The 27,814-nt window shown below is 43.5% G+C and overlaps 2 long non-coding RNA genes across 2 annotated transcripts in view; both read right to left on the bottom strand.

Moving 5' to 3' along the window:
* Nucleotides 1-7,839, bottom strand: part of LOC132383411 (uncharacterized) — a 48,543-nt gene extending 40,704 nt beyond the window's left edge. Inside the window, exon 1 of the long non-coding RNA XR_009508676.1 lies at nucleotides 7,602-7,839. This is a non-coding gene — a long non-coding RNA (uncharacterized LOC132383411). The remainder of the gene's footprint in view (nucleotides 1-7,601) is intronic.
* A 1,792-nt stretch (nucleotides 7,840-9,631) lies between these two features.
* On the bottom strand, nucleotides 9,632-27,813 carry LOC132383409 (uncharacterized). The gene is made up of 3 exons (XR_009508675.1): nucleotides 27,502-27,813; nucleotides 18,341-18,642; nucleotides 9,632-12,407 (listed from the first exon to the last, which is right to left on the bottom strand). It is a non-coding gene; the product is annotated as an uncharacterized LOC132383409 (long non-coding RNA).
* Between the last annotated feature and the right edge of the window lies 1 nt (nucleotide 27,814).

Genomic DNA, 27,814 nt, shown 5'->3' with positions numbered 1-27,814 from the left:
ACCATCCTATCACTTTTCCCTCTGCTACATTCTCCATCTTCCCATCACCCACACACTCATTCCACTGATTCCTCTCCCCACTCCCCTCCATGTATTCCACCTTCTATTCCTTCTCCTGTTAGATCCCATCATTTTCAGTCCTTTGTCATGCCTACCTCTCGCCTCCCAGCATCTGACTTAATTCCCACTCATTTCTACTGCCCGTCAACCCCTCACCTGGATCCACCTATCACCTGCCGGCTCTTCCCCACACCATTTCATACTGGCTACCTCCCCCTTTCTTTCCATCCAGCTGAGGGGACTCAACCTGAACTCCATTATAGACGTTGCCTGACCCCCTGAGTTCCTCCAGCTTGTTGCGTATTGCTCTACGCCAGGAGTTCCCAACCAGGGCTCCACAGACCCCCCTCGGTCTATGGCATAAAAAAAGGTTGGCAACCCCTGCTCTACCCACACAAGGTCATCTTGTGTCTTTCTCAATCGCCATCTGAAATAGTTCACTGTTGTAGTTTTGCAAAACTGAAGCTTATATTGTGGAAGTAGACAGGTATTGTTCATGGTAGTGTCGAGGTTGAGGGGCATTGTTATAGCTCTGGGCATAGGAGTTCAGAGTTCAATCACAGTGCCCTCTGTAAGAAGTCTCTACACGTCCTCCCTGCCGAATGTACGGGCTTTCTCTGGATCCTCTGGTTTCCTCCCACAGCCCAAAGATAGGCAGGATTAATTGGTCATTGTAAATTGTCCTGGGTTAAACTGGGGTTGTCAGGGGTTACTGGGTGGTTTGCTGCAAAGGGGCAGAAGGGCCTATTCCACGCTGTATCACTAAATAAATTAATAATGTCTGTGTGATATAGTTCAAGTTTGTCTGGTGCTGATTTTCTGTTACATGATCAAGTGAATCCCCAACTGTCTGTTAGAGAAGACTGCGCATGATGGATATTCTTACACAGAACATAGAACACTATAGAACATTATAGGGCAGTACAGGCCCTTCAGCCCACAATGTTGTGCTGACCTTTTAGCCTACTCTAAGATCAATCTAACCCTTCCCTCCTACATAGCCCTCCATTTTTTTTCTATCATCCATGTGCCTATCTAGGAGCTTCTTAAATGTCCCTAATGTATCTGCCTCTACAAACACCCCAGGCAGGGCATTCATATAACCATATAACAATTACAGCATGGAAACAGGCCATCTCAGCCCTTCTAGTTCATGCCGAACGCTTACTCTCACCTAGCCCCACCGACCTGCATTCGGCCCATAACCCTCCATTCCTTTCCTGTCCATATACCTATCCAATTTTTTTTCAAGCACACACTGCCCTCTGTGTAAAAAATTCACTTCTTCCATCCCCACTGTACTTTACTCCAGTCACCCTAAGATTCTTATACAGGCATACACGGTGAATCCAAGAAACACAATTGAATCAATGAAAGACCACACCCAAAAGAACAAACAACCAATTAGTAAAAGACAACAATTTATGCAAATACAAAAGAGAAAAGAAGAAAATGTAGTAATAAATAAATAAGCTATAACTAAGGAGAACATGAGATGAAGAGTCCTTGAAAGTGAGTCCATAGGTTGTAGGAACAGCTAGTGATAGGGCATGTGTAACTGAGTGATGTTATTCCCTCTGGTTCAAGAGCTTGATGGTTGGCGGGTAGTAACTGTTCCTGGCGGTGAACCTGGTTATGTGGAACTTCAGCTCCTGTACCTTCCTTCTGATGGCAGCAACGAGAAGAGGGTGTAGCCCAATTAGTGGGCATCTCTGATGATGGATCTGCTTTCCTGCAGCATCGCTCCATGTAGATGGTCTCAGTGGTGGTACCCGTGATGGACTGGGTCATATCCGCTACTTTTTGTAGGACTTTCCGTTCAGGGGTATTGGTGTTTCCATGATGCAATTAGTCAATATACTCTCCACCACACATCTATAGAAGTTTGTCAAAGTTTTAGATTCAATATTTTTAAAACTTTGCAAAGTTTTGAAAACTCCTGCAAATATCCATAAATGAATGACTGTAGTCATTGACCTTTCCTACGGGTAAATCAGAATCAGCCTGGCTAATTATCAGCCAACAGTCTGCCATTAATTATCAGTCAAATGATGGAAGATATTGACATTTACTCAATTTGCTCGAAGGAAGTTGGCTGTTGCTGCTGAAAGTCAATGAGCCAGTGAGTGAAGTGGAATTAAGCAGGCAGTAAAACATACCCCAGCAACACCAATTTGACATCAAGGATGGTCCAACAGGCTTTTCAGACACTTAGGTATGTTTTTCAAGAGAAGCCACTATTGTAATGTAGGAAATGTAGCAGTATTCAACTGTCCTTCACAACTGCAGAGTGACTAGGAGCAGATATTCTGTTTTAGTGGCATTGGTTGAGGCATAAACATTATCCTGGACACAGGGGAAAATTTCCTTATCTTCCTTAACGTAGTGCCACAGAATCCACCTGAGAAGCATGTTTGGCTCTGTGCAAATCTCATTTTAAAGGCACCCCTGACAATGCAGAACACTGTCAGCATTACTTTGGGGTCTAAGTGCCCAGACCTGAAGTGGAAAATGCAAGTTGTGACTCTGAAACAAAACTGGTGCCATCTGAGTCACAGCGCCACCAAGGGGTGGGAGGTGAAGAGTGCTACGTTTTCTTCATCACCTCAGACTCGATTAGGAATGTGGGCCTGATGCACCACCCCATACAGGCTCTGAACCATCTCGATTGTATCACACTCAAGGGTATTTCTAGACTCCATTCTGCAGGAGTCTAAGGCGAGTGCAATGTATTTTCTCATTCTGATTGGAGGAAGCTTTTATCTGTATATTTCTGTTTCCAGGTGATGAAAGGTCTGGTTAAAGCAGGAATATCGAATTGGTGACACATAGTACTCAGCATGTGTGTGATGGGAGAGGCTGGAGGATTTTGTCTTGTAAGCATACCAGAGTTCCAGGTTCAGCTCTGCTTCTGTGCTGAACTGGACAATTTTGACCACTTCAAGATAGAGCAAGCTTGCCTCACCGTATAGGGTTAATCCAGGTGGAGTTTATTGTCATGTGCACAAGTAAACACACACACACACAATATGAAAAATTAGTTAAAATTTCACTTTTAGCAGCAACAGAGATGCAACATTCACAAGAAAAACATAAATTCAATATAAATCCTACAGAACTATATAAGAGAGTACATAGAGTCAGAAAACACTAGAGCATATAAACAGGCCCTTTGGCCCATCCTGTCCATGCTAGTCCTACTCTCCTGCATCAGGGCCCAGAGGCCTCCATACTCCTCTCATCTATGTACTTAACCAAATGTCTGTTAGATGGTGAAATAGAACCCACATCCACCACTTCTGCTGGCAGCTCGCTCCATCCACTAAGAGAAGAAGATCCCCCCCCGTCACGTTCCCCTTAAATATTTCACCTTTCACCCTTAACCTATGACCTCTAGCCTCACCCAACCGCAGTGGAAAAAGCAATTACTCTATCTATACCCCTGATAATTTTGCATACCTCCATCAAGTCTCCCATCATTCTCCTGCGCTCCAGGGAATGAAATCTTAACCCATCCAACCTTTTCCTACAACTCACATCCTGGCAAATGCCTTGTAAGTTTTCTCTGTATGTGTATGACTAAAAATTGTCTGCTGCCATGCAAGGTGGTCCGAGTATTGCTATACCGGGGTAACGATTAGGAATGTGCGGGTTCCAGAACAGAGCGGTTGAAGTTGTGGGACTTGGGGCTTCCATACCTCCTGAGGATCAGAAAGCCAGGAGCGTTTTTCTGTTGCAGAATGCTTGCTTTCCCGAAGAGTCTGTGGACCTCAGCTGGCCACTGGAGTCAGTCATCCCATGAAGCATGGCTAGTTGGATGAACTGCTGGTGATCAGCCACAATTCATTCAGAGAGTCAATAGACAATAGACAATAGGTGCAGTAGTAGACCATTCGGCCCTTCGAGCCTGCACCGCCATTTTGAGATCATGGCTGATCAATTACTAACATTACCCGGTTCCTGCCTTGTCCCCATATCCCTTGATTCCCCTATCCGTAAGATACCTATCTAGCTCCTTCTTGAAAGCATCCAGAGAATTGGCCTCCACTACCTTCCGAGGCAGTGCATTCCAGACCCCCTCAACTCTCTGGGAGAAGAAGTTTTTCCTTAACTGTCCTAAATGACCTACCCCTTATTCTCAAACCATGCCCTCTGGTACTGGACTCTCCCAGCATCTGGAATGTATTTCCTGCCTCTATCTTGTCCAATCCCTTAATAATCTTATATGTTTCAATCAGATCCCTAATTCCAGCGTGTACAACCCAGTCTCTCTAACTGCTCTGCGTAAGACAGTCCAGACATCTCAGGAATTAACCTCGTGAATCTACGCTGCACTTCCTCTACAGCCAGGATATCCTTCCTTAACCCTGGAGACCAAAACTGTACACAATACTCCAGGTGTGGTCTCACCAGGGCTCTGTACAAATGCAAGAGGATTTCCTCGCTCTTGTACTCAATTCCCTTTGTAATAAAGGCCAACATTCCATTAGCCTTCTTCACTGCCTGCTGCACTTGCTCATTCACCTTCAGTGACTGATGACCAAGGACTCCGAGATCTCTTAGTATTTCTCCCTTACTCAACTCTACAGTGTTCAGATAATAATCTGCCTTCCTGTTCTTACTCCCAAAGTGGATAACCTCACACTTATTCACATTAAATGCCATTTGCCAAGTATCTGCCCACTCACCCAGCCTATCCAAGTCACCCTGAATTCTCCTAACATTCTCATCACATGTCACACTGCCACCCAGCTTAGTATCATCAGCAAATTTGCTGATGTTATTTTTTATGCCTTCATCCAAATCGTTAACGTAAATGGTAAACAGCTGTGGTTCCAATACCGAGCCCTGTGGCACCCCACTAGTCACCACCTGCTATTCCCAGAAACACCCATTCACCGCTACCCTTTGCTTTCTATCTGCCAACCAGTTTTCTATCCATGTCAATGCCTTCCCCCCGATGCCCTGAGCTTTGATTTTACCCACCAACCTTCTATGTGGGACATTATCATATGCCTTCCGAAAATCAAGGTACATTACATCCACTGGATCTCCCCCGTCTAACTTCCTAGTTACATCCTCGAAAAACTCCAACAGATTAGTCAAGTATGATTTACCCTTGGTAAATCCATGCTGGCTCGGCCCAATCCTATCACTGCTATCTAGATATGCCACTATTTCATCCTTAATAATGGACTCTAGCATCTTTCCCACCACCAATGTCAGGCTGACAGGTCGATAGTTCTCTGTTTTCTCCCTCCCTCCTTTTTTAAAAAGTGGGATAACATTAGCCATTCTCCAATCCTCAGGAATTGATCCTGAATCTAAGGAACATTGGAAAATGATTACCAATGCATTCACAATTTCCAGGGCCATCTCCTTTAGCACTCTAGGGCGCAGACCATCTGGACCTGGGATTTGTCAGCCTTCAGTCCCATCAGTCTTCTCATCACCGTTTCCTTCCGAATGTCAATCTGTTTCATTTCCTCTGTTACCCTATGTCCTTGGCCCATCCATACATCTGGGAGATTGCTTGTGTCTTCCTTAGTGAAAACAGATCTAAAGTACTCATTAAATTCTTCTGCCATTTCTCTGTTTCTCATAATAATTTCACCCAATTCATTCTTCAAGGGCCCAACATTGTTCTTAACTATCTTCTTTCTCTTCACATACCTAAAAAAGCTTCTGCTATCTTCCTTTATATTCCTGGCTAGCTTACGTTCGTACCTCATTTTTTCTCCCCGTATTGTCTTTTTAGTTAAGTTCTGTTGTTCCTTAAAAACTTCCCAATCATCTGTCCTCCCACTCACCTTAGCTCTATCATATTTCCTTTTTTTTAATGCTATGCAATCTCTGACTTCCTTTGTCAACCACTGTCAACCATTAAGGGGGAGGAAGACAAGCAGTAAGTTACCTTACATTTGCACTGGATGTGCTAGGCCGTAGAACATAGAACACAGAACATAATACAGGTACTTCGGCCCACAATGTGTGCCGACCTTTTAACCCGCTCTAAGATCAATCTAACCCTTCCCTCCAACATAACCATTATTCTATCGTCCATGTGCCTTTCTAAGAGTTTCTTTTCTTTATTATTGATTTTTTATGCACTTCTAAAAACCAACTACAAAGAAAAAAAATCCAATAGCAAAATGAGAGTTAACGCAATGCAAAATAAGCATATTAATTATATAATTCACAGCAATAAGGAAACAGCACCCAGAATAACATCATATAAAGTTAGTATCCTCCCCTCCCTCCCACTAAGAAACTCCAGGCCAACCATTACAATAGACAATAGACAATAGGTGCAGAAGCAGACCATTCGGTCCTTCGAGCTTGCACCGCCATTCTGAGATCATGGCTGATCAATTCCTATCAATACCCGGTTCCTGCCTTGTCCCCATATCCCTTGATTCCCCTATCCATCAGATATCTATCTAGCTCCTTCTTGAAAGCATCCAGAGAATTGGCCTCCACTACCTTCCAAGGCAGTGCATTCCAGACACCCACAACTCTCTGGGAGAAGAAGTTTTTCCTTAACTCTGTCCTAAATGACCTACCCCTTATTCTCAAACCATGCCCTCTCGTACTGGACTCTCCCAGCATCTGGAACATATTTCCTGCCTCTATCTTGTCCAATCCCTTAATAATCTTACATGTTTCAATCTCAATCTCAACATATAAAAATGATAAAGAGAGAATTCAACCCCCCCCCAAAACTGTAAATATAAATAAAAAGAATAATGCCTACTATGAAAACTATATTGTAATTTCCATCAAAAAGAAAGCATAAAACTTACAGAGGGAAAAAAAGCTGAAAGTAAGGGATAAAAAGAATAAGCTTAATCTAATGGGGAGTTATGAAAGTATTCAAGAAAAAGTCTCCACACCTTATGAAACTTTATGTCCGAATTGAGAAGTGAATAATGAATTTTTTCAAGGTCTAAACAAGACATAATATCACTAAGCCATTGAACATGAGAGAGGCAAGATATAATGTTCGGCGTTTAGTCGGACTCAAATGCATGTCTGCCTCACCCAAGGTACAAAAAAGGGCAATCAGAGGGTTAGAGTTTCTTAAATGCTCCTAATGTATTTGCTGTTTCCATGCACTCACTACTCTCTGTGTAAAGAACCTACCTCAGACAACCCCCTAAACTCTCCTCCAATCACCTTAAATTATGCTCCCTTGTTTTAGCCATTTCCACCGTGGGGAAAAGTCTCTAGCTATCCACTCTTTCTGTGCCTCTTATCATCTTGCATCCCTCTATCAGGTTATCTCTCATTCTCCTTCACTCCAAATTAACAAAGCCCTAGCTTGCTTAATCTATCTTCATAAGACATGTGCTTTTATTCAAGGCAGCATGCTGGTAAATCTCTGCACTCTCTTCAAAGCTTTCATATCCTGCCTATAGGTTTCCAGTAAACACAGGAGCAGGATTCTGTGATGGAGCAACAGGAAGTTGGGAACATGGACGAGAAAAACCTCCATTGGTAAACAAAACTAGAGGGTTGACAATCCGAAATCTTCTACTGACCTTGAACGTGTTCTGCGTTGTTTAACTGCGGGTCACATGCCTGTGATTTTCATCAAATTACCAAATGCCGCTGTAAAATCAACCTGGTGAGGCCTTACACTTTCCTGCTAAGTGGCCTTGAGGCCCCATTGTGCTTTAATTAGCATTTACTGTGAGAGGTGTGTGGTAAAACTCGTTAGTCCAAACATTCCAGACCCACAATTTTGCCTTTCAGCATGCAGACTATAGATGATGTTTAATGATAGGACGGCCAATATGGAGAACCTATCAACAGGTATCTGGAATGTGGAATATACTGTATTGCTATTGGATGAGCTCTTCACTGAAGTAAGTTGCAGGTTAATTTTCTCCACTTCACCTATCCCTCTGACTAAATCACTCATTAACTACCTGTCATAACTCCTATCTTAAGCCAGAAGGCTTCAAATTCTTGCATGGCTAGCCTACTTATTCATTACTTTACTCTGAGTCTGTCAAACATTACTTTGACCTTTCAATCCTCAGCCGAACCCTGCAGTTACGTAAAGAGGAATCTAACTGGAAGATGAAATTTTTGCTCCTCCAGACCAATCGTCTCCTCAGGTCCTAATCCGTTCCACCTTTGGAAACCTTGTACTGTTTTCTTCAATTTGCAACTTGTGATTTTGGTAAGGGGGAAGCTGTTCCTGTCACTGTGTTCCTTTCCTCACCCCCCGTCCTCACAGCAGTAACCTATCAATTGCACGTCACATGCGTGTCACATCACTTTGCACCTTCTATCCTTGCCAATTCTTCTCTTCTGTAACCTCTGCTTCCTAATCCCATAATCCCCTACTGAGTTAATTCCTGATCATAGCTTCACCTTTTTGCCCATGACAGTCCAATGAATCTAAACATGCTTTTCAATGTCAGTAATCATTCTTTCAGTACACAGAAGTGCTCCAAGTGTGATCTTGCGACATCACGTACAATCTCGGCAATTGTTGTGTGCGGTTTGCACAGGACGTGGTTAGATTCAATGGAGAAACACATTTAGGCTCTCACCAAAAGGTTGTGAATTCAAGAGGACCCTTGGAAAAGGAAATTCTCCTCAACTCAAATCAAAAGTCTCCCTATGACAGCAGAGATGAATTAAAGGGAAACACCACACCGTCTCATTTCTATATTACCTATGTATACTGTACTTCAACCCAATATAGAATGCATCTTATCTTAAGTATGTCATAATGCATTTTATATTGAGTTGATAGCTAAACAGAGAAGAGTGTAGTGTATTTAATATTTCAGTAATATTATAAATATAATGTTTGATTAAGCATTCTTCAGCTACATAATTCATTAAGGGTTATATATAAAAGTACCTGAATGGCATATGTCATTACACTAGCACATCATACGTGCATGTTTCACTCAAATTATGACAAAGCAGTCAACTTTTTCCAGGCTCACGTGCTTTTTCTTTTGATTAGTTTCTGGAATTACAAAACACTGGCAATTTGGTCTACCAACTCCAGGGGAATGAAAGCCAACCCTTCACAATCACTTGCTCTAACTGGAGCTTTATATGTGCCTACAATCCCACGCTATCCCAACCATTACTGCCCTCATCGTTTAGAGAAACTTCTTCTTAGTTCAACTTGTCAAGTTTGTGACCTCACTTTTCCCACACTTCACTCTAGCTGCCAGTTCTTGGTCTCTTATTCAACTTCTTACAGACCTGCTGCGTTGATATTGGATGGTGTGTGTGCTCTGTATACGTCATGGTTAAGCTCAACAGGGAAATCCATTTTAAGCTCCCAGTAAAATGTTGTGGTCAAAGTGCACTCAGAATAGTGTTCAGATTGTTGGATCCAACGCTTTCATGGTCCAAAGGCTCATTGGAAGTCAAGAATGAGGCAAAAAAAAATTTATTGGCAGGCAATTTTATTAAGAACAAAGAAAGAGAGACAAGGGAAAAGGCAGTCGTGGTCATCTCAAAATCAATCTAAAGAAAACAGAAAAGAATTCCAGTGATAATAATTAACCTATAAAATAGTCAGATTCAACTCAAGTCAAGTCAAGTCACTTTTTATTGTCATTTCGACCATAACTGCTGGTACAGTACATAGTAAAAATGAGACAACGTTTTTCAGGACCATGGTGCTACATGAAACAGTACAAAAACTACACTGAGCTACATAAAAACAACACAGCAAAAAAACTACACTAGACTGCAAACCTAACCAGGACTACATAAAGTGCACAAAACAGTGCAGGCATTACAATAAATAATAAACAAGACAATAGGCACAGTAGAGGGCAGTTAGTTGGGGTTAGTCCAGGCTTCGGGTATTGAGGAGTCTGATAGCTTGGGGGAAGAAACTGAAACTGGTATGACACCTGCTATGGAAAACAAAGACTCGCCTAGAAAAATATAGAAGTCTCTGTACCGTAATTGTAGGAAATTCACTGAACAATTACTTGTGTAATAGTGATTATATAAAAAGTCATAGGAAAGTTAAACACATAGAAAAGTGCAAGGAAGGTAACAATTCCACACCCCAATCCAGCTGGAACAAAGCAATAATGTGAGACTTGTGCAGTACCGAGCAGGACTTCACCCGAGCTTGTGCGATTGTGCTGACACTTTCCTCCACAGGAACCAGCGCAGGAAGTCAGCTTCTCCTTGTAGCCGGACACTAGGAAGACGCAGTCTGTCGTAGAGCAGGCAGAGGCTGCTGGCAGGACTGTGAAAGCTCAGCTTCTCAATCACAGGGGAATGCGGGCTCGGGGTCAGTGGCACGCAGGCCAGGAGCAGGGTTGGTTCCGGGGGGCCTGCCCCTCCTTAGGGAGAGCTTGCAGAGGGTGCCGATGCTAGTCTCCACCAGGAGAATCCTTTAACGAAGGGGAGTTTGTCACGTCCTTCCCGAGAGTTCAAGGTAACTACAGCAGCAGAGAGGAAAACTTCATGATGTGGAGGTCTGGGTTCTTTACCTGCAGCATGAACATGTTGTAGCTAGCTATTAGAACTAATTACAGCCGGGATTCATTCAGTCGTCTGTTAAAATCTGTGCAGGTGGGCCCGTGAGGCAGGATGTGGGTGACATTTATGTCCAACCTGGGTTCCCCCTGGTCATTGCTTGGAGTGTGGACAGTGTGACTCGGACAGCACTGGGCATGACCTGCAGGCTTCAAGAGAGGTGCCTCTTTACTCAGTGATTCCAGTTACTATCTCCCTCCTCCTCTCCAGCGACCTCCTACTGGCAGCAGCCGTCTTCCTATATTCCTGTTCCCCGGCTCTGTCTCATGACCCTCGGGCTCCAGTGCGTTTCGGCCCGTAATAACGGAGCCCACGTGTCTGTTTGGTGTGGACTGCAGATGCCCCCGGAACACGGGCTCCCAACAGTTTTTATGCCGTGGAACAAAACCATTAAGCAAGGGGTCCATGGACCCCAGGTTGGGAACCCCTGCCCTCGACCGACATCTGCGTTTGATGAGGCTCCACCTCTGTCTGGTCACTTGTACGGCTGTAGTTGTACCTGCATCCAGCTCTTGTAGCTGTGGTTAGAGAAGTGCCCTGTAATATGGAGTCCCAAGCCTCTGGTAACATGACCATCAGTATATCTGCCTGTGACATTCTGGACCTCTTAATCACTTAAAGGACACAAAAGACTGCAGATACTGTGGTCTGGAGCAACAAACTGCTGGAGACTCAAAGGGGTGAGCAGTAGTCTGGATGTAGAATGCAAAAGCAAGGAAGCGAGGGTCACGGAGCTGGGACAACAATTGGCATATGGTTAACAGAAAACAATGGGAATCAGTAGATCATGCTCTGGTCATCAGAGGGGTACCGGTAACATCACCTCTGAACTGTTCACGATGTCTATGAATGACGTTCTGTGGATTAAAAGTTTTTATGTACATTGCTCCAGATTTCCAGCCCTGGAGTCCTCTCCGGGTCTCCACTGGTTTGGTCATATCACTGATATTGCTGATGTCGTTTGCACTGTTACACCACAGCACTTACCCTGTCATTTTCCACATCTTAGCACAGCACTCCCTCTGCACCTGCAGCCCCTCTGTAATTATACAAGTTACATCCACGGATACTCAGTTAGTGATTATTCTACATTAGAGCACTCTGTAAAATGAACACAGTTCAATAAATACAGTTCGAGATATAAACACGAGAGATGCTGGAAATCCAGAGCAACACATACAAAATGCTGGAGGAATTCAGCAGGTCAGGCAGCATCTATGGAAATGAATAAACAGCCGACGATTCGGGCCGAGACCCTTCTTCAGGTCTTGGTCCAGGTTAGGTCTGGTTTTCTCTCCCCTCATAGTGTTTGAAGTTTACATGGCACCATCTGCTCACATAGATAATAACACGCGGGGAAGAACAGTAATTTTATTTAATTGCAGGTTACAACTCTCGTAGATCTGAGCAGTCTAAAATAGCACTGTGATTTCAGGCCTGTGGTCCACCTTTTGTGTTTGTGCTTGTCCCTGGAAGATTAACGTGATTCTTCAAAGAGTCTGGGATGGCTGTAATTTGATTTGGCATGTGTAGGGAAGGAGTCCCCTTCCCGGGAGAACTGACGATCTGAAGTTTGGAATGAGAGTTTCAGGCCTGCCTGTGTAGGCTGTCTGCTTCTCCTGTTAGAATTCCAGTCGCGTTTGATAGCTCCTCAGTCTGTTCTACTGGAAATTCAGACTATATCAGACTGGAATGTGTTGGTTTCCACGTGGACTTCTCATGTTTCCCCATGAACGCCAGCAAGTTTGGGATCTCCACACTTCTGTGCATCACCGACTTTGCCACAGCCGCCTGCATTCTGCATTAATCTGTCAAAGAACCAAATCAGATTAGATCAGCTGAAGGCATCTCTCCTCTGCTGGTTGCAGTGCAGAATAGTCAACAAGGGATCACACTCAGCTTACTCACATTTTCCTTCTAAATTTTTGAGTTTTCAATTATTTTTACATTTCAGCATCCTTTTATAGCAGGTCTTTGTTTTCTGTTTGGTATAGTTAAGTTTTGGAACGCTTTGACAGCTGGCTGCATTATGGAGGGTGCAGGTAACATTCCTGAAGTATCTACAAATCGGGAATCCGATGGGGCAGGAGAACTGAGGGAAATCAGAATCACTAGGGCAGTGGCATTGAGCCAGTCACTGGAGCTGAAGACTGACAAGTCTCCAAGGCTCTGACAGGATCAGAGAGGGAGCTTTAGACACATTGGCCTTCATAAATCAAAGTATCGAGTTCAGGAGTTGGTTGTTGAAGCTGTATAAGAAGTTGGTGAGACCTAATTTAGAGTGGAGTCCTGCTCACCTGCCTACAGGAAAGAGCACAGAGAAAACCTACAAAGATTTTACCAGGTCGAGGACTTGAATAAGTTGAATAGGTTATTCATAGGAAAATGAGGGGAGATCTGTCAGAGGCATAAGAGTATACTCGTAGAAGTGTAAGCAGGGTTTTTCCACGGGAGGTTGGGTGAGACTAGAACTAGAGGCCACAGGTTACTGCTGTAAAGTGTTTACGAGGAAATTGAAGGGGAACTTCTTTACTCAGAAGGTGGTGGAAGAGTGGAACAAGCTGGCGACCTAATGCAAGTTCAACTGAAACGTGGAAGAGAAGTTTGGATAAGTACGTGGATGGGATGGGTATGGAGGGCTATGGTCCAGGAGGAGCTCAATGGGACTACACAGAAAAACAGATCAGCATACACCAGATAGACTGAAGAATCTGCTTCTGTGCTGAAGTACTCTATTACTCAATAATTTCATCCACTTCTGGAAATAGTGAGAGATGTAGGGAAGGTACTATTAGATTTGAAAATAGAAAATATTGAACTAGGATGGGAGGCAGATAGTATGAAACTGTAGGCCAGTTGATTTGCATTCAAAAAATGCTAGAAACCATTAATGTTAGAAACTTATATAACTTGAAGTGAGTGCAGGGCACTGAGAGATATTCAAAGCAATCAGGTGAAGCGAACTTGTTAGAGGGATACTATTTTTGATTCACTCTATTAAATTTCCTTGAAGTATTGTGTGCTCTGGATGAAAGGGAACTGGTGGATGTACTATACCTTGATTTCCAGAAGGCAATTAATAAACTTTTGCCTCTAGGATTACTCTGGGAAATAAAAGCACATGGTTTAGGAGATAATACTTTGGGTTGGTTTCCTACAGGAAATAGAGCATGGGCATAAACTGGTCTTTCACTGTATGACAAAATGTACCAAGTGGGGCGCCATAGAGGATCTCAACTCTTACAACTTAGATAGACGGCCTGGATGACTTAGATGGGGTAGTGGTTAGCACATCACCTTACAGAGTCAGGGTTCAATTCCTGCTGCTGTCTGCAAGGAGTTTGTAGGTTCCCCCCTCCCCCCCACCGTCATCGTGTGGACTTTCTCTGAGTGTTCCGGTTTCCTCCCGCGTCCCAAAGACGTACAAGGTAGTTGGCTAATTTGTCACATGGGCTGTAACGGGGCAGCAGAGGATCGCTGGGCCAGAGCGGCCTGTTACTGTGCTGTATCTCTTTCTTTCTTTATCAATCTTTTTATTAGTTAAATAAAAAAGTACATGTTACCCTGGCTCTGGAAATGTGCTGACGCTTTCGGACTGCTCATCACGATCCCCGCTGATTTGACTCACTCAAGTTATACATTTCACGGTACATTTTGATGTTTCAATGTACATGTGAAAAATAAAGCTAAATATAAGTCCTTCTGCAGACTCTATGCCTTACTAAAATCCGTACACACCACACCACTGCTCTACCTTCATCAATTTGTTTTGTCATTTGCTCAAAGAACTCAATCAGGCTTGCGAGGCAAAGCCTTGCTAACTACTCTCACTCAGACCGTGCCTCTCCTAAATCCTGTCTGTAAGATTCCTCTCCAACAGTTTGCCCACCACTGATTTAGGGTAAACTGGTTTATCATTCCAAGGGTTGTTCCTATTACTTTTCTTGAACAAGGAAATAACATTTGCCATCTTCCAGTCCTCTGGCACAACTCCTTTGGCCAGTAAGGATGCAAAGATGATCGCAAAAGGTGCAGTAATATCTTGCCTCATTTCCCGTAGTAACCTGCTTTATATCCCACCGGGCGCATGGGACTTATTTATCTTAAAGTCTTTCAAAAGTTCCAGTACCTATTCTTTCTTACCATCGACGTGTTCCAGTGTATCAGCCTGTCCTACACCGATCGCACATTTGTCAAGGTCCCTGACACTGATGTTCTGTGTTTCCTTATACAAACAAAAGGGGGAAAAGAACTGGTGCCTGGCTATTATTTCATTCACAATTCTCTAATAAATGGTACAGCAGCAACAGAAATCTTGGGTGCAATATACACTTCGTACTTTTAATAAAAATTTGACACTTCAGGCTACTGAAAATTGTATATCTTGATGTTAACTAAGTATTCAAGAACATACATGGTGTTCTTATATAGAGGATATCCAGGCATAGTGATTGGGTGATGTCTAAAATTAAGGACACCACAGTACCAAATTAAAAAGAAATTTAAAAGAAAGCACTAAAATGAAATAAAACTATATTTTTGTTTGTGCTAGGATTACTTGAAACCCTGATGATCTTGCCTCTGAGTTACTAGATTTTGGTTGCATCTTTAACAGCTGCTGCTCGGATTTTACTTTGCAACTCCTTGATCCCATGATAAGATATATCTCAGCCTTGAGATGTGGTGGAGTATACCCTCATACAGGATGAGCCAAGCCGAGCGAAGCTGATCCTTATCAAAGGGAGCTGCACACCAGCAACTGGCATAAGACTATTCTCAAGAGGAGAAGATTATCAAATGACCTTCCACCAAATTATTTCTGAGACTTTCCGGTGTGAAATGTAAACAATGGGGTGGAAGTGCACACAAGACAGCCAAGTCAGGATTTAACAGTAAGGGTCAGATGGAAACGAAAAGCCTTAAAGAAATACAGAGAGGTCAAAGTGTTGAGCTCCAGTGATATTGCCGAAGCTTCAGAAAGTAATCAGTCATGGGATCAGGGCTGAAGTCATCACTTAAGCACAAAGCTTACAAATACCTTTTAGCAAAAACAGGAATGAAGGGTTTGATTAGTTTTAATAAAGTATGTTGAACCAATGTGTTAAGTTTTGTGAAAGATCTCCCCAAGTCCATTGATTTCTTTTAAATTTGGTACTGTGGTATCCTTAATTTTAGATATTACCCAATCACTGTGCCTGGATATCCTCTATATAACAACACCATGCATGTTCTTGAATACTTAGTTAACATCAAGATATACTATTTTCAGTAGCCTGAAGTGTCAAATTTTATGCACAGGATCCCAAGTCTACAGTGTATCCCCATTTAAAATCACCCACTTAATTCACATTTATTCCCATATTTTCTCTGTTGCCCATCACTTCATAAGTTTTGCTTTAGCATTGTGTCCTCAGTTGAATTTATTGAATTCAGTCCGTTGAATTATGCTTCTCTAGCAGAGCCGCTGCCTCAGAGCCAGACCTCGCGTGCAGTCTGTGTGGAGTTTGCATGTTTTCTCCATGCCACAGGGGCCTCATCATTGGGGGGGGAAATCATGATGGAGACAAGGGGATTGGGTAAAGGGAATGGTGTTCCAGCAGGAGTGACTCATACAAGCAGGATAAGAAAAACTGAAGTGATATGAAATAAAGATTTTAAATTTTAAATGCTGGAGAAGTAGTTCAGGCAGCTCCCATGGAAAGCGAAAGGGTCAGTGTTTCAGACAAGAGACCATTCATCAGGACCTGATGAGGATCAGACAATGAGTCACAGATGCAAAATGTTGAGGAACACACAAAAATTGCTGGAACAACTCAGCAGGTCAGGCAGCACCTATGGAGGGGAATAACTGGATAAATGGTCAATGTTTTGGGCAGAGACCCTTCTTCAGGGCATCACAATGAAAGACTTCTGCCTGAAATATTGACTGTTTATTCTTCTCCATTGAGATTTCCTGACCTGCTGAGTTCTGCCAGCATTTTGTGTGTGATTTTCAGCATTTCCAGTATCTGCAGAATCTCTTTGTGTTTACGACCCAAAATGTTGCCTTTCCACATTTGGTTTTCCAGGCATTCTGAGTTGCAGTTAGACACCTCTGCACGTCTGAAAGAATTGCCTTAGGTTGGCTGCTGTTTCTCACGGTGGGACTGCTACACCAGTGTCTTGCTATTCTGGATGCATAGCTCAAATGCGTTATGCATTTCAGAAGCAGCATGTTCCCTCTTAAGACAGCAGACTGTTGCGTTGTGACAGAACTACCGTCCACAGTGATCAGCCAGTAATGGCCATCAAACATCAGTCGGGGATACGGAGTATCTGCCTCCATAAGGCCATAAGACGTAAGAACATAACTAGTCTATTCAGGCCATTGAGTTTGCTTCACCATTCAAACATGGCTCATTTATTATCTCTCTCGACCCCATTTTCCTGTCTATTCCAATATCCTTTGATACCCTTACTAATCAAGAAAATATCAACCTCTGCTTTAAATAGACCCAATGACTTGGCCTCCACGACCTTCAGTGGCAAAGAATTCCACAGATTTTCCAACCTCTGGCTAAAGAAATTCCTCCTCATCTCTGTTCTAAGGGGATGTCCTTGTATACTGAGACTGTGCCTTCTGGTCCTAGACTCCCCCACTATAGGAAATATTCTTTTCACATCCACTCTATCGAGGCCTTCCAATATTCAGTAGGTTTCAATGAGATTCCCTCCTGCATTCTTCTAAACATCCGTGAGGACAGGCCCAGAGGCATCAAATGCTCCTCAAACATAAACCAGGATCAGGCTCCTCTGGAACCCCTTCAATGCCCGTATATCCTTTCTTAGATAAAGGGCCCAAAGCTGCTCACAATACTCCAAATGCCTTATAAAGCTTCAGCATTATATCCTTGCTTTTTATATTCTAGTCCTTTTGAAATTAATGCTAACCTTGCTTTTGCCTTCCTTACCACCAAATGAATCTGTAACTTAACCTTTGAGGAATCCTGCACAAGGACTCCCAAGCCCCTTTGCATCTCTGATTTCAAATTTTCTCTGTATTTAGAAAAATAGTCCATGCCTCTATTTCTTCTACCAAAGTGCACGACCATTCGCTTTTCTACACTATATTCCATCTTCCACATCTTTGCACATTCTCCAAACCTGTCTAAGTCCTTCTGCAGACTCTCTGCTTCCATGGTGATTGTTATCTTCTCTCCACAGGCTCTAATAAAGTTATGTGACTTCACTATAGAAACATCTAGGATGGTCAATTGGCAAAACAGTCAATTCAATGAGCCCTGATTCCTGTAATCTCCTCCAACCTTTTCTTACAGACTATAATGTGTAAACCACACTGTGAGTAACTGACACTTATGTGGTCCATCTCTGGCACTTCCCTTCTGTTTCTGGATCTTTCAGACTCTATCTCAGGAGTTGGCATTGCCATTAACATCTTTGACAAGTCCATAGGTGGCACGTCCTCTCACCCTGCCTCCTGTAAGAATGTTATTCCTGTTTCCCAGTTTCTTAATCACCATCACATTTGTTCCAATGACGAGACCTTCACTGTGATGTCCCTAAATCATCCTCCTCCTTCCAGAACTGTGGCTTCCCTTCTGCCGCAGCTGCTGGACCTCTCAACTGCAAATTCTCTATTTCCCGTAATCTTCTCTTACCCCCTCTCCCCTAACACAGAACAAAGAAGGAGCTCCCCAGTATTCACTCACCACATCCCCAGCCTTCACATTCAGCATATTACCTTCAAAATTTCCACCAGTTCCAACATGATTCCACCATGTGACATCTTCCATTCTCCTCCACGTCCTGCATCTTACATGGATCACACGGTTTGGTGGCTCCCTGGTCTGTTTGTCCATTCAGACCCACTGCGCCTTCCCTTGCAACACCAGTCCTTTCAAAATCTTCCCTTCTCACCATCCACAATCCAAGCAATCACTCAAGTGAAGCAGTGGTTCTTCCATTCTAGTCCACTGTATTTCAGATTGCAGATTCTTCTTCCATTCTAATCCACTGTATTTGCTGTGCACCACATGGAGTCCTCTACATCAGAGAGGGGGACAAACAACACAGGTAGGCTGATCACTCTGTGGAGCATCGGCACTTGTTGACCGTAAGCTTCCCATTGCCTTCTATTTTAATTCTCTTTCCCAGTCCCACTCTGACCTCTTTGTACAGGCGACCTGTTACACTGAGGCCAAAAGATAGTTCAAGGAACAACACCCCATTTCTTGTCTGGACACTTTACAGCCTGTAGGTCACAGTACTGATTTCTCCAACGTTGGGCGACTTGCTCCTTCTTTCTGTTTGCGTCAGGGCTGGATATTTGTGCCCACTCTTCCTCTGACCCCTTGTTTTTTTTCTTTCATTTATATGTAGTGGCCTGCTCAGTCAGTCCAACATACACCACAACCCAGCCTTCACAACATTAGCTGCACATTAGATGCTCAAAGGAGTTTAACTGTCCTTGGTTTTACCCTATCTCGGACATTGCCATTGATCCAGCCATTGCCTTACCCCACTATTCAATTGTTCATTATGTACCCTGTTATGTAAGATGGGCAACCGTGGTCTTTCCATGACCATGATTGTGCTTGGCAGACTTTTCTACAGAAGTGGTTTGTCAGTGCCGCCTCTGGGCAGTGTCTTTACTACACAGGTGACCCCAGCCATTGACAATACTCTTTAGAGATTGTCTGCCTGGCATCAGTGTTCGCATGACCAGGACTTGTGATCGACACCAGCTGCTCATATGACCATCCACCACCTGCACCCATGGCTTCACATGACACTGATTCGAGAGGGTGGGGGGAAGGGAGGGGGCTAAGCAGGTGCTACACCTTGCCCAAGGGTGACCTGCAGGCTAGTGGAGGGAAGGAGTGTCTTACATCTCCTTTGGTAGAGATGTATGTCCACCTGCCACCGCACCCCACTATTACTTAGACAAATTTGTTTTCTCTGTTCTGAGGAAGGGTCTTTGACCTGAAACATTGCCTAGTTTTTCTTTCCGCAGCTGCTGGCTGACTGGCTGAGTTCTTCCAGCAGTTCTGTTTGTGCTTTCAATAACTGAGATGTAGCTCAGGCTAGATCCACACCCTGACTGTGGATTAGTGTCCACACCCTGACTGTTGTTACGTTCACAGAATTGCATAGTAAATGCTTCACTTTCACCACTTCTCATTGTAACTTTAACCAACCATACCATCTTACTCTTTTACAGGGTGAGTAAAATAATGTACAGTGAAAGGCCTAGATAGAGTAGATATGCAGAAGATATTTCCAATAGTAGGGAAGTCTAGGGCCAGAGCCTTATAATACGAGGACATCCATTTGAATCAGAGGTAAGGAGGAATTTCTTTAGCCAGAGGGTGGTGAATCTGTGGATTTCATTGTCACAGGTGGACTATGGAATCCAAGTCATTGGGTATATTTAAAGTGGAGGTTGATAGGTTCCTGATTAGCAAGAGCATCAAAGGTTATCAGGAGGAGGTAACAGCATCTATGGAGGCAATGTATATTTAAAGCAGAAGTTGCAAGATGCATAATTGGTAAAGGTTTAAAGTAAATTTACTATCAAAGTATGTACATATACGTCACCATATAGCACCCTGAGATTCGTTTTCTTGCGGGCATTCACAGTAGAGTGGAGAACTACAATAAAATCAATGAGAAACTACACACAGACTGTTATGAACCCCGTAACTGGGTCACTTACCAGCAAAGATAGAGAGGCCTGTTGAAGTCTGATGGTACTATTTTTAAAAGTCTTTATTTATAAAGGGGCACAAAAATAAGATTAATACAGACATTCAGATAAAATACGCCGTCAATACTCAATCTAAAAAACGCGGCTATAATAATAACCATCAATTAAGCAATAGCTCTATCGTTTGACTAGGGGATATTGTATTGTCCAATGGAAAGATAAAATTCACTGTCCTTTCAAGCTGCAGCTATTTGGGTTTAAGAGAGACGGTTTTAAACTTGCCCGGGACTTTTATGAGGCCAATCCGTTGCGTCGGGGGAGTTGGTTCCCCATTGTTAGTTCCAAGTCATTTTCCCTGATACCAGCCACCAGCCCCCAGGCAAGGGAACCAAATGCATGTGGCTTCCCTCGAATGGCTTCCCACTATTGCGGGATCGCTAGCGTTTCTTCTGGTGCATCTGAGGGGCGTCCCTGCTGCACGTCTTTTATCTTAACTCAGTGGAGTGGAGAACTACAATAAAATCAATGAGAAACTACACACAGCCAAAGACTGACAAAGAACCAATGTCCAAAAGAAGACAGCTGGGCAAAAAAGAAAAGCAAATAAATAATGCTGAGAACATGAGTTGCAGTGACCTTGAAAGTGAATCCATAGGTTCTGGAGTCAGTTCCGTGTTGATTTGTGGCAGAGCAGAATGAATGGGTCGAACGTCCTAATTTTGCTCATCTGTTTCATGTTCTTATATGGAAGGCAGATGAATCATCCAGCTTCACTGCATCATCATTGAAACTCCAGGACATATATCAGTGATGTCTTATCATCAGTATTAAATTGATGTTTTCTTTCCTTCAATGCAAGATAACATATGGAAAAGTTTACTCGTTGACACTATGAACATTTTACATTTAGTTTGCAACATACATCTAATTCCCTTTATTTTTCATGCCTGGGTGTCTGAGTTTGCTGTGGTCTTTGCTTTGCTTTGAAGCAAGTTGTTGACTGATATCCTTTGGTAGGTACAATTAGAGGTAACAGACCCAGAGAGTCTATACTCAACATAAGAGCTACTGGCACAGAAGGACCGTTCCTTCAGCTGCTTCCCGCTTTTCCCAAAGATGGAACATTCAGATTGAAATGAAAGTCTTCCTACTTAGCAGTGTCTTTCGATTAACTATGTGATTTGTTGTTCAGTCATTAAGTCAAGTCCGACCCTTTGTAACCTCATGGACCATAGATCGCCAGGCCTTTCTTCCGCACAGATGTCGCTGCCCAGGTTGGGACCCGGCTGGGGATTAATTCAGGACCATCTGCCTTGAAGTCCAGCGCTGATGCCACTACACCGTCAGGCGGCCCAGATGCGATATAATCTATGTGATAGATTTTAGAAACAGCTCCATCCTGCAACACCGCTTTCAGATTTGTACCACACCTGCAAATTTCATCAGTCTGTCTCATATCCAAAACAACACCTGCAACGGTTTCATCCGGATGCTGGTTCCAGCTGTTAAACTTTTCCATTTGACCTGTAAGGCCAGGGGCGTGAGACCTGTATCTTCAACTGGTTTAACTCTACAAACCACTTGTCTCCTAGCTTGGCTGCAGCTGGCAAAGTTTGCATCTGTCCATTAAACAGTGTAGATAACCTCACTCACCACAACGCTGAACTGATTTCAAAACCTATGGACTCACTTTTAAGAACTCCACAACTCATGTTCTCAGTATTATTTATTTATTATTAATATTTGCACAGTTTGTGTTCTTTAGCACATCATTTGTCAGTTGTTGTTTCTGTGTAGTTTTCCATCGATTCCATTGTATTTCTTTATTCCACTGTGAATGCCCGCAAGAAAATTAATCTCAGGGTATTGCGGCATATACGCACTTTGATAATAAATTTACTTTAAACTTTGATACTTGTAGTAACAGATAAGAGCAAAAGGAATTTCTCTTGTCTGCACAATGTCATTTACAGCAACAAAGTATTGCTTTCTTTCTATATTTTGACATCTGTGCATTGATTGAACTATTGAAAGACTTGAGGATACTAATTATGGGGGTGAAACAGGGACACCTCTTTTTCCCTTATTGGGGAGAGAGAGAGCCTGTGGTATGTCGAATACCGAGTGAACGAGTAGTCTTTGGGGTACTGCAAGCCTGTGTCTTTATTGATGTTTTGCTGCACGCTTGAGTGCTTGGTGGGGGGGGTGCCGATACTTTTTTGCTGGTGGGGTGGGGTGTGGTCATTGATTTGTTGATGCTTGTGCGTGGGGGGAGTTGGGAGGAGGCTTTTAACAGTCGTTCATTCTTTGGAGCACTCCACTGTTTTCATGGATGTTTGCGAAGGAAAAGAATATCAAGATGTATATTGTATACATTTCTCTGACATTAAATGTACCTTTGAAACCTATTGAATATGTTTGATGTAACAGATGCAAGTACAAAAAGAATGTATCAATAAAAAATGTGATGAACTTCATGAAATCATACTTCACTGAATGCAAGTAACACTAACTCCTAAAAGCATTTTCATCTGTATTGCTCATTATCATAACCACACTCCTCTAAGTATTTCAACATTAAGTACTATTAATTAATAGTTAAAACAGCTGAAGTCTGCATGAGTCCATTTTTATTTTGTGTATGCTTTCACAAGAGTGCATTAGTAATAGTAGGATTGGAACTCATTCCTAAAGTCACCTCACAACAAAGATTTATCAGAATTCCATTATCTATATCAACGTTGTACTGAGATAGACAACTGCTCCAAATCAAGGCACGTTATGAAATTCTGTGTAACTATGTCCTCTGGGAAATGACTTAATCTCCTTAAAGTCTCCAAATGATGTCAAACAAAAGGAAACTTACATTTCATCATTCTGGAGCAAGAGAGAATCTGCAGATGCTGGAAATCCAAGCAACACACACAAAATGCCAGAGGAAGTCAGCAGGCCAGGCCGCGTCTATGTACAGTCGATGTTTTGGGCCGAGACCCTTCATCAGGACCGGGGAAAAAAGATGAGGAGTCAGAGTAAGAAGGTGGGGGGAGGGGACGGAGAACCACAAGGGTGATAGGTGAAATGGAGGAGGGGGGGGGGGAAGGAGAGCTGGAAAGTTGATTGGTGAAAGAGAAACAGGGTTGAAGGAGGCCACGGAAGATAGGAAAGGGAGAGGAGCACCAGAGGGAGGTGATAGATGGATAAAGAGATAAGATGAGAGAGGGAAATGGGAATGGTGAAGGAGATGGGGGGGGGGTGGGGAAACAAACCATGGAAGTTCCTGAAATTGATTTTCATGGTATCAGGTTGGAGGTTACCCAGAGGGAATATTAGGTGTTAGTCCCCCAACCTGAGGGTGGCCTCATCGCGACGGTCAGGTTGGAGGAGTAGCACCTTATATTCCATCCGGGTAACACCCAACCTGAGAGCACGAACATTGATTTCTCAAACTCCTGGAAATGCTCCTTTCCCCTCACCATTCCCCAGTCTCATTTCTGTCTCTCACCCTATCTACCTGCCCGTCACTTCCCTCTGGTGCTCCTCTCCCTTCTCTTTCTTCCATGGCCTTCTGTTCTCCCCTATCAGACCCCCCCCCCCCTTCTCCAGCCCTGTATCTCTTTCACCAATCAACTTCCCAGCTCTTTACCCTCCATCCCAGTTTCACCGATCACCTTGTGGTTCTTCCTCCCCTCCCCCCACCTTCTTGCTCTGACTCCTCGTGTGGTTTTTGTCCAGTCTCGGCCCGAAAGGTCGACTGTTCTCTTTCCCACTGACGTTGCCTGGCCTGCTGGGTTCCTCCAGCACTTTGTGCGTTACCAGTCTGGATCCACCTCAGTCTCAGAGTGGGCAGGATGAGTGTTACATCGGGTATCGTCCAAGTACCTAGTCTGAAAACGTACTCCAAATCTGAATTCAGTGTCATCACTAAAAAGGATCGTGTGCTATTGGATCCCCTGTGTTTGGACAAATGGTTTAACATATGGTATACTGGTTAACTGGTATATTAGCTAACCATACAGCATTATTTAGATGTTGTTGCATAAGGAGAACCATCATTCTTGCTGTCTATATTCTGAATGTATCTGTATTCGGTTTGCTGCTGGGTCCTAGGGAATTCAGACCCGAGACTTTTCACTGTAATATGCCGTACCGTTCTTCTTTCTTCCATGGCCTTCTGTCTCCTTCACCAATCAAATTCCCAGCTCTTTGCTTCAACCCTCCCCCTCCAAGTTTCACCTACCCCCTTTCAAATCTACTCAACTTTTTTTTCTCTCCAGTCCTGCCGAAGGGTTTCGGCCCGAAATGTTGACTGGGCTTTTTTCCATAGATGCTGCCTGGCCTGCTGAGTTCCTCCAGCATTTTAGACAATAGACAATAGACAATAGGTGCAGAAGTAGACCATTCAGCCCTTCGAGCCTGCACTGCCATTTTGAGATCATGGCTGATCAATTACTATCAATACCCGGCCTTGTCCCCATGTCCCTTGATTCCCTTATTCATAAGATACCTATCTAGCTCCTTCTTGAAAGCATCCAGAGAATTGGCCTCCACTACCTTCCGAGGCAGTGCATTCCAGACCCCCACAACTCTGTGGGAGAAGGTTTCTCTTTAACTCTGTCCTAAATGACCTACCCCTTATTCTCAAACCATGCTCTCTGGTACTGGACTCTCCCAGCATCTGGAACATATTTCCTGCCTCTACCTTGTCCAATCCCTTAATAATCTTATATGTTTCAATCAGATCCCCTCTCAATCTCCTTAATTCCAGCGTGTACAAGCCCAGTCTCTCTAACCTTTCTGCGTAAGACAGTCCAGACATCCCAGGAATTAACCTTGTGAATCTATGCTGCACTTCCTCTACAGCCAGGATGTCCTTCCTTAACCCTGGAGACCAAAACTGTACACAATACTCCAGGTGTGGTCTCACCAGGGCTCTGTACAAATGCAAGAGGATTTCCTTGCTCTTGTACTCAATTCCCTTTGTAATAAAGGCCAACATTCCATTAGCCTTCTTCACTGCCTGCTGCACTTGCTCATTCACCTTCAGTGACTGATGAACAAGGACTCCGAGATCTCATTGTATTTCTCCCTTGCCCAACTCTACACCATTCAGATAATAATCTGCCTTCCTGTTCTTACTCCCAAAGTGGATAACCTCACACTTATTCACATTAAATGCCATCTGCCAAGTATCTGCCCACTCACCCAGCCTATCCATGTCACCCTGAATTCTCCTAACATCCTCATCACATGTCACACTGCCACCCAGCTTAGTATCATCAGCAAATTTGCTGATGTTATTCTCAATGCCTTCATCCAAATCATTAACGTAAATGGTAAACAGCTGTGGTCCCAATACCGAGCCCTGTGGCACCCCACTAGTCACCACCTACCATTCTGAGAAACACCCATTCACCGCTACCCTTTGCTTTCTATCTGCCAAACAGTTTTCTATCCATGTCAATGTCTTCCCCCCAATGCCATGAGCTTTGATTTTACCCACCAACCTTCTATGTGGGACATTATCAAATGCCTTCTGAAAATCGAGGTACACCACATCCACTGGATCTCCCCCGTCTAACTTCCTGGTTACATCCTCGAAAAACTCCAACAGATTAGTCAAGTATGATTTACCCTTGGTAAATCCATGCTGGCTCGGCCCAATCCTATCACTGCTATCTAGATATGCCACTTTTTCATCCTTAATAATGGACTCTAGCATCTTCCCCACCACCGATGTCAGGCTGACGGGTCGATAGTTCTCTGTTTTCTCCCTCCCTCCTTTCTTAAAAAGTGGGATAACATTAGCCATTCTCCAATCCTCAGGAACTGATCCTGAATCTAAGGAACATTGGAAAATGATTACCAATGCATCTGCAATTTCCAGGGCCACCTCCTTTAGCATTCTATGGTGCAGACCATCTGGACCTGGGGATTTGTCAGCCTTCAGTCCCATCAGTCTTCTCATCACCATTTCCTTCCGAATGTCAATCTGTTTCATTTCCTCTGTTACCCTATGTCCTTGGCCCATCCATACATCTGGGAGATTGCTTGTGTCTTCCTTAGTGAAAACAGATCTAAAGTACTCTTTAAATTCTTCTGCCATTTCTCTGTTTCCCATAATAATTTCACCCAATTCATTCTTCAAGTGCCCAACATTGTTCTTAACTATCTTCTTTCTCTTCATATACCTAAAAAAGCTTTTGCTATCTTCCTTTATATTCCTGGCTAGCTTACGTTCGTATCTCATTTTTTTCTCCCCGTATTGCCTTTTTAGTTAAGTTCTGTTGTTCCTTAAAAACTTCCCAATCATCTGTCCTCCCACTCACCTTAGCTCTGTCATACTTCCTTTTTTTTAATGCTATGCAATCTCTGACTTCCTTTGTCAACCACTGCAGCCCCTTTCACCCCTTTGAATCCTTCCTTCTCTGGGGGATGAACTGATTTTGCACCTTGTGCATTATTCCCAAGAATATCTGCCATTGCTTTGTCTTTTCTGTCTTTTGTTGTCTTTTCTGCGAGGATATCCGTCCAGTTAACTTTGGCCAGCTCCTCCCTCACGGCTCCATAGTTTCCCCTGTTCAACTGCAACACTGACACCTCCGAGCTGCCCTTATCCTTCTCAAATAGCAGATAAAAACTTATCATATTGTGATCACTATCTCCTAATGGCTCCTTTACTTGAAGATCGCTTATCAAATCCTGTTCATTAAATAACACTAAATCCAGAATAGTCTTGTCCCTGGTCGGCTCTCGTACAAGCTGTTCCAAGAATGCATCCCGTAGGCACTCTACAAACTCCCTATCCTGGGGTCCAGCACCAACCTGATTCTCCCAGTTCACCTGCATGTTGAAATCCCCCATAACTACTGCGACATTACCTTTGCCACATGCCAATGTTAACTCCCTATTCAACTTGCACCCAATATCCATGCTACTGTTTGGTGGCCTGTAGACAGCACCCATTTGGGCCCTTTTGCCCTTACTGTTCCTCAGTTCTATCCACACAGACTCTACTTCTCCTGACCCTATGTCCCCCCTTGCAAAGTACTGAATCTCATTCCTCACCAACAGGGCCACCCCACCCCCTCTGCCCACATTTCTGTCCCTACGATAGCACGTATACCCTTGTACATTCATTTCCCAGGTCTGATCTCCCTGCAGCCATGTCTCCGTTATCCCAACAACATCATAGTTACCCGTGCGTGTTGCTCGGATTTCCAGCGTCTGCAGACTCCCCCTTGTTTGTATGTTGTACTGTTGTTGAGCTAAACCGCTTGGGAAAACTGCTTAAAGTTCAGCTCACTCATACAGCTGTAGTTATTAACTAGTGTCCGGAGAGAATATGCCAACAAGTTTCCAACCTTCACACCTTTCCCTATGACTCCTCCCACCTCCCCTTCACGGCCCCTCCCACAATTTGCCAAATTACCGCACTTTGTTTGTCTGAAGTGGACGTAATTTCACCCAGTCAAGTTCCTGCCTGGATCTGGGAATTTATTAAACAGACCA

Source organism: Hypanus sabinus, chromosome 30 (assembly GCF_030144855.1).
Source record: "Hypanus sabinus isolate sHypSab1 chromosome 30, sHypSab1.hap1, whole genome shotgun sequence".
In the NCBI taxonomy this organism is placed as follows: domain Eukaryota; kingdom Metazoa; phylum Chordata; class Chondrichthyes; order Myliobatiformes; family Dasyatidae; genus Hypanus; species Hypanus sabinus.
Note: the sequence above shows the minus strand (reverse complement) of the source record. Positions and strands in the feature narration are given on the sequence as shown.